Source organism: Sciurus vulgaris (assembly GCF_902686455.1).
Source record: "Sciurus vulgaris genome assembly, chromosome: 17".
NCBI lineage: Eukaryota > Metazoa > Chordata > Mammalia > Rodentia > Sciuridae > Sciurus > Sciurus vulgaris.
Genome location: NC_136478.1, coordinates 68,248,319 through 68,255,043, shown reverse-complemented (window position 1 = coordinate 68,255,043; position 6,725 = coordinate 68,248,319). Strand labels below are relative to the sequence as shown.

Sequence of the window (6,725 nt, the reverse complement as noted above, 5' to 3'; positions counted from 1 at the left end):
ATGTATAATTTTATTGGCGTGTTGCTTGCTTTTATTTCACAAACACCATCTATTCTTCACTGCTTTCTTAGATGGCCTGGTTATGCCTACCTCACTGCTTGCGTCATCACAGTTTTGGTGATTTAGTTAATTAATTACTTATTTTTAGAAAGGAGAAAAGAAAACATCAACAAAAATCTTGTTCATTTTTAGTTTTCACAACCTTAAATGCTATCATTTTATAGTATTCAGGAGAAAAAAATCACATAAAGCAACTGACAAAGATTACTAATGAGTTGAATGTAAAGGAAGATCATAGTGTCAAAATTTATATAACATGTCTTTGGATTCATTTCTATAACTCAGTGTATCTAAGTTAAGTTGGAAATGATGATATGGGAATATTCTAGGACAGTGACTTTTGGATATCACCCTACAAGTGGTGGAAGTCTATCCCAGGCAGAGAATTGTTTGCAACAGCCCCTAAGAAATAAAAGCACCAGCATTAGACAGATCAACTAGCAAACTGTCATTTCTATGAAGCATCGCATTAGTGATACAGTGTTGAGAATCAGTGAGGATCCTAGTTTCCCCACTATTGAAGCAGGAACACTCAAGACACACTGAAATAAGAGAAAAGATAGAACAAGGATAGAACAGAGTGAGAGAGACACAGACTCCTTCACAGAGGCAGAAAAGGGAGTCCAAGTTGGAGGTTGGTGCCCCAGGAAGTGGAAAATATCCTTCCTTTTCACACATTATAGATTTCCTTTGTTCTTATGTTCCCTTTGCCTAAATGACCAAAAGGTGGAGTGACCAAGAAGTGGAATAATCCCAGGACTAGAAGGAAGTCACCCTGTCTACAGGCAGAAAGGAAGCAACTCAGGAGCATTAATTAAGAACTCATGTTGGGAGGAACAGTTTTCTGGAGGCAGGTATCCTTGGAAACTTGTTTGTGGAGGGGGAAGTGTCCTGAAGTTTTAGAATTTTATTTCCTTTTATTTTGATCCAGTTCCTCCTGATCTGACTGTATCATTCATTACCTACACTGACTGGCTTTTGCCCCCTGACCTCATATGCAATTGCTGCCTTCTCAACCCAACAGCACTGGATGGCTATCTGAATATCTACACTGTGTCTGTGGAGAAATAAGGAACACTCACTGGCCAAATAATTACTGAGGAAATATAAATCATAATGGTCAAAATACAGTACATTGTCCTCTTAGGTTTCTCCTCCATCCTGTATACATTGCCATCTGACAGGTTTGAGGGACACAGTCCACCTAAGTTCACCATCACTGCTGACTCATTTGCAAGTCTGGATATTAACAAAATCAGCCTTAGGTAAAGTAACTACCTACAGGAACTCATGGAACTCACAGAAATCTCTTAGGCCACTGGCTATTGTTCACTACAGGGAGGGGATTCAGGTTACAGCCAACCCAGGTAAGGAGTGGATAGGAAGAGTCCAGGAGAGGCTCCCAATGTGGAGCTTCCCATATTCATCCCTGTAGGGTCACTGTTTCCACACCTTGTGGGACAACACTCTTGGATACTGTCTAACAGGGAAAATCACCTAAGATTTAGTGTCCAGAGTTTCTCCTGGAGCCTGTCACACACTGTCCACATGACTGAGTTTATCCTCAGCATCTCCAGAGGATGGGTATTTACTGAAGAACCCCAAGCCCACACAGTTCATATCATTAGAGTGTCTGGTGGCCAAGCCACAGGCAAGCACAAGCCCTCCTTCAGGCATCACATTTCACAGGCCTGAAGACAACTGTCCAGTGGCAAAAGATAAAGACCTGACCTCATTGGAGTAAGGCTGATTTTCCACTTCATTCCACCTCCTGGGATCTGCTGTAGGCTCCCTTATAGCATGTGAGCATGCTTGCCAGGAAATCTGCATTTTGTATAGCACTGACAGGACATAGGCAGCCACAGGATAATGTGAGTATGTCCAGCCTTTCAAAGAGCCAGTAAGGGGTGGAGATGTGTTTAAAGAAAAGGAGACTCCATTCTATGAATTTATTACAGTCATTAGCACATCCTGTTATTAAGTTGATTACTCATTTTCCCCTCAACCGACCAACAATACTTTGGGTTTTGTAAGTCTTCAGTCCATACTCTAAATGCAAGTCAAGGTGTAGAGCCATAAGGCTATCACATGCTTCCCAACCAAACACACACTCACACACACACACACACACACACACACACACACATGCATGTGTTTCCTCATATGTGTCACTCCCACATGCTTACCATCAAATGCTGACACACACATGCTTTCCCATGATCTCATAGTTACCTCATACCTTCATTCACACTTGAAATACAGACACCAATGCAATGCTAATAGTTCCACTCACTTTTACTCACTCGCTGTCACCTGTTGTGTGTGTGTGTTGCAGTAATTCTTGCCATCTATGAAGTTGTGTACATCTCCAAGTCTGTGAATGCCAGAGTATGGGTTGTCACAGCTGTCCCCTTTTTGTGATTCCCAGCCCATCACATAATACAAGGACAATATTTCACATGCACAGCATATAAACAGTATTCTAATAATTGTTAGGTAATGTCATGAGGAAGTTGGAGAGTGTGGGGGTGTGACTGAGTGTGATAGGGTGAGGGTGGACCCATGTGGAGGACAGTGGTCACAGGGTTAGGGTGGTGCACAGGGCCACAGATGAAACCATCAGATCCTGCTGCTGTCATTGGTGAGGGAGTCTCTTATTACACTTAATTTTATCAATATGATCTTTTTTTCCCTCATGTCATTAATGGGCTTCCATATTGGTAGAGAATATGTATTTACAAAATTATGATATGAAATGGCATTGAATGGAGGGAAGGGCTATGGGGGTAAGGATGATAGTGGAGTGAAACAGACATTATTACCTCAGGTACATACATGACTGCATGACCCATGTGATCCTACAATATGTACAATCAGAAAAATGAGAAACTATACTCCATTTATATATGATTGATTAAAAGGTATAAATGCATTCCACTGTCATGTACAACTAATTAGAATAAATAAAAATTAAGAAAAAAAGGTTTGAGGATTATGCAAATCCAAAATAATTGAATAACATTTTGTACACTAGTCCAGTGGCTTAGTTACAATTTGTATCATTAGGATCATTGTTCTTTCTTTTGCTTGAATCTGTATTAAAATCTTCACAGATATTTCCTCTCATTCCATTTTCCTCATAATAGCTAAAATATGGTGAAATAAAGAAGTAACTAGAATTGGGGTAGAAAACTTCCAGGACAGAAAGAAATGCATAGGTCACTTTTAGTCCTTCTTGTGATAGACCACAGAACTTCATGCCCCCTCCAAGGGAGATCCTATCTGCCTCCAGGGATCATGGATGAGTAAGAGCCTCTCCAAACACTTTAGTACATCTCAAGACATGCTATCATGAAACTGATAATTGTTGTTGAAAAGTGTCACCTGGGGAGAGATTTTTCAGCAGTGTCCTCAGCTCCCCAAGCCTGGAGCCCATTAGTGCTACAGATGCAGTGATAATTGCAGATCCCAGGGGAGGGGAGGTCACAGAGTCACAGACCCATATCCCGGGAGCTGGTCACCTCCCTGCAACACACATCCTGGTCAGTAGACCTATATACTGAGATCACCATCCTGGCAAAGAGAAAGAAGCTGGTGAATTCTTTGTAAGCACTGTCAATCTGAGCAGCATCTGAGGGAAGAACCATTTCGAGAGTCTGGGTAAGTGAACACCAGAAAAGGGGGATGTTGAATTTAATACTATAGGAGCCAGAGCCACATAGGGAGTATAACAGTATTGACCATTGGGTTCAATACTCTAAATATTAATGGGATTCCAGACACAGCCCCAGTCCCTTATGGATCTTAATTTAACTCATCTGATCCTCTCTGGCAGTGATTGCTGTTGGTTAATCCAAGGGAAAATGAAACTGATTCTCAAGGAGTAACAGGAGTTTGTTTTAAAATCACTCAAATGCTCAGGATCCATTACAAAATTTCTACATTTAATCTTCATAATTTCTAAAGATTAACCTAAAACCTCTCCATGATTGTTCTTTAGAATGGGACAAATTGACAGAAATCTGCTAGTCCTGTGTAGGAAGTGATCTGATGGTGATTGCTTGAGCAGTAAGTTTTCTCTGACTCTGAGCATGGTGCAGCTAAAGGAGACAGTACTTGTACCACTCTTGAAACAATCACAAATTATGATTATGGTGAGGTTATTTCTTCCTTAAGGTGGAAAGAAACAGGTATTTTAAAAATGAACATAATTATTACAGGTCTCCAACACCACATTTCAAGTATATTTCCTATTTTTTTCTTTAAAAGTACCCTCTTGATAGAAGATGGGCACAGAATATCTCTTCACTGTATATGCAAGTTTCTTTGAACATAAAATTTCTGTAAACAATTAAGCCAGCTAAATGCATGCATTCAAATGACTGCATAAATTCTAATGTTTGACTTTTAAATTCACAAATGTTCATGCCATAGATATGGCAGTGGGCATGGATGACTCCTATTGTAATATGCTTCTCCAAACTTGCTTCTTTGCAATAGTTTTACTTAATTTACTAATTAATCAACTCATATATATCTGCTGAATTCAGTCAATGTTTTGTTTCTACTGTATACTGTTATTGTGTGTTGTTGCTTAATGTCCCAGTACATGGGACATGGCCTGGGCATGTGGCAAAATTCCTGTCATAGGAACTATTGAACTTGTGTTCCTCACACACAACCCAGGGAGTCATGGGGAGTCCATCCTGAAGTGGAGCCAGTCCTGAGTCACCTCATGTAACTTACCACAGGACAGGTGCCTGCAGTGCTGAAGGTCCCTCAGCACATCTGCAGTTATTAAAATATCTGAATGTTCCTTCATAATTGATATTGAATCAATGCCAATCAATGCATTAATGTAAATCTCTACAAGCAAATGGTAACATTTTACAATGAAAAGGAAGCAAGTACCACTAGTTTAGAAGATAATAGGAATACAGAAATTCAAAAGTAAATAATGAATCTGATTGACGAACCCTGTTTATTTGCTTTAGGGATGGTTGCTGTACTGTTCTGCTGCTGTCACTGCTCAGCCAGCTTCAAGACACCTCTAATCCCCTAATCAGAGTATTAATTTACAGAGACACTTAACCTCTGTGTACTTGAGATCTGCTGGTCTTTATGAAAAGTCATTGTAGTGCCTGCCACACATAGAGGAGATTCAAGAATCACCATGTGGTGCCTTCACAGCAGGGATTAATACACACTCATACTTTTATCTGTTCACAAAACCACATGATAGAAAAAGGAAAATGTGAAGTAAATATTATGAGCAGGAACTCTGGAGATTGGGCAATGCTGGATTTTGGTTGACAGGACACATGCAGCTCAGGCTTCCTGCTCTCCTACAGGACTCTTTGGCTGGGACAGCAGAGAAAAGACAGGATGGCAGCCAGTGATGTAACTGTAGGAGTCATCTTCCTGGCACAGATTTTTGTTGGAGCTCTGGGCAATTCTCTCTTCTCCTCCATTTTCTGGTGCTTTACTGGGGGCAGGGTAAGACACACAGACTTGATCCTTAAGCACTTGACTGTGGCCAACTTGTTAACTCTCCTATGTAGAGGAGTTCCCCAGACTGGCAGCTTTTGGAATGAAAGATTTCCTTAGTGATTTTGAATGCAAGCTGCTTTTCTATGTTCACAAGGTGGGCAGGGGTGTCTCCATTGGCAGCATCTGCCTTCTGAGCATCTTCCAGGCCATTACCATCAGTCCTGGGGACTCCAGGTGGGCAGCACTTAAAGAGAAAGCTCCAAGATATATGTGCTCCTCCACACACCTAAACTGGATTCTGTACAGCCTTTTAAATGTTATGTTTCCAGTGGTCATGACTGGAAAATGGAGTCACACATCAGCTGTCTAAAAGATTTTGGACACTGTTCTACTGTTCGTCATGACACAACCACAGACTCACTGTTTGCAGCATTGCTCTCATTCCCTGATGCTGTGTGTGTGGGGCTCATGCTGTGGTCCAGCAGCTCCATGGTGCTCATCCTGCACAGGCACAAGCAGAGAATGCAGCACATTCATAAGGCCAGGTGCCCCAAGTTCTCCCCTGTGTCTAGAGCCACCAAAACCAACCTCTTCCTGGTGAGCACTGTTGTCTCTTTTTACACACTTTCCTGCATCTTCCAGATTTGTGTGACTGTTAATCATAATGCCAACTGGCTCATGGTGAATGTGGGTGCAATAGTCTGTGAGTTTTTCCCAACTATCAGCCCCTTCCTGCCCATGAGATGGGACTCCAGTGCATCCAGGCTCTATCTCACTTGGATAAGAAATAGGAAAATCCCTGATATGAGAAACATGTAAATTGTAATTAATTGAGCAATTCTTATTTTTCCCTTATTCTTACCCACAATATTGAAAGAACAACTTATGCACAATGATATCATGTGATATCACTTGTGAGTGTTTTATGCACATGTATTTATATGTGTGCCTATTTATATGTGTGTGTTTGTGTTCCTGAGCATGTGTGCATGCATACAATTTGGATTATGTTCATATACAAGAAGCAACATTCTGGAAAATTATATGTAGCACATGTGAATTTCTGAGTTCACATAATAGTAATTAAAAAACAATAAGCACTTGAGATTGAAATCTACTTTATTTTACATTTTCCTAGTATCCTGGTTGATATTCTTATTAAAACATATGGACTT

General features: G+C 40.7%; 1 pseudogene across 1 annotated transcript; it reads left to right on the top strand.

Annotated features, from left to right (window-relative positions):
• The first annotated feature begins 5,445 nt into the window (after nucleotides 1-5,445).
• Nucleotides 5,446-6,369, top strand: LOC306648265 (vomeronasal type-1 receptor 4-like; annotated as a pseudogene). Its single transcript has one exon. The product of its transcript is annotated as a vomeronasal type-1 receptor 4-like (transcript).
• Nucleotides 6,370-6,725: the final 356 nt, after the last annotated feature.